Source organism: Phoca vitulina, unplaced genomic scaffold, assembly GCF_004348235.1.
Source record: "Phoca vitulina isolate PV1807 unplaced genomic scaffold, GSC_HSeal_1.0 scaffold77, whole genome shotgun sequence".
Lineage (NCBI taxonomy): Eukaryota > Metazoa > Chordata > Mammalia > Carnivora > Phocidae > Phoca > Phoca vitulina.
Window position 1 is genome coordinate 659,400 of NW_022589780.1, and position 1,120 is coordinate 660,519.

Genomic DNA, 1,120 nt, shown 5'->3' on the forward strand with positions numbered 1-1,120 from the left:
ATCCCATCATAATGTATCTCATTTACACATTCTTCTTCAATGCTATTGGGGCCACTACCGTCCAGGATCTCATTGCTTCATACCATGATCACCATGACAGATTTCTAGCTGGTCTCGCTTTACTGTTTCTAGTATATCTCATACACAGCTATTGAAAAAATCTTTTTTCATCATGCCACACTCTTGCTCAAGGAAATTCAACAGCTCTCTAGCTACATCAGGTGAAAACTCTTCAGCTTAATTTTGGGTTTTCTATTATCTGCTCTCCTTTTACCAACACAATACTACCTTATTTCCTGTTACTCTCACACTTGTAACTGCCAATACTGTTACACCAATTTCCTCCTCACTCTTCCTGGATCACACCAGGCACATTCCCGTCTCCATACCTTTCTTCATACTGTTTCCTCTTCTTAGAAGGTCCTCCCATCACCTCTTTCTGTATCTAAACCCTCTCTTGCTTAATAACCCACCCTAGAAGACTATACTTTCAGGGATCATTTCTATAGTTCATTACTAGAAAAGTTTCTCTGAACATGTAGAGTACCCGGAACCACAAGGAGGAGGTGCAGTATCCCTTCCTGAGCATGAAGCTGACTTTGGGTGCTGTCTTTGCAGCTGCCCTTTGTCATTGATGATCGTTCTTCTTCTCTTTTGGAGGAGTTAGAGGGAAGGGATACCGTCTGAGTGGAAATTTATTAAAAAAAATAAAGAAAAAAAAATAACCCACTCTAGTCCCACCTCTTCAGTGATGCTTTTTTCAATTACTGTAACCTTGAGCACACAAGTTATCTGACACTACAGAGAGCTCCCAAAGTACCTGGCATAGCACTGGGCATAAAGAACCTGAATAAGTATTTTCCCAAGCTGATGGGTATATAAATTCACAAGAACAAAATTCATAATATTTAATGAACATGAACTCAATGTCTTTCACTGTCTCCTCATTCTCTGGCTACTTCATAAATATTAGTATACTACTACCTACCTCATTTAAGGTTGTTGTGAGAATTAAATGAACAAGTCCATATAAAGCACTTAGGATAGGGGCACCTGGGTGGCTCAGTCATTAGGCGTCTGCCTTCAGCTCAGGTCATGATCCTAGGGTCCTGGGATCAAG

The 1,120-nt window shown here is 40.4% G+C and overlaps 1 non-coding gene across 1 annotated transcript; it reads left to right on the forward strand.

Annotated features, from left to right (window-relative positions):
* Positions 1–478: 478 nt before the first annotated feature.
* Positions 479–692, forward strand: LOC116625400. The gene has a single exon (XR_004298065.1). It is a non-coding gene; the product is annotated as a small nucleolar RNA U3 (small nucleolar RNA).
* The last annotated feature ends 428 nt before the right edge of the window (positions 693–1,120 follow it).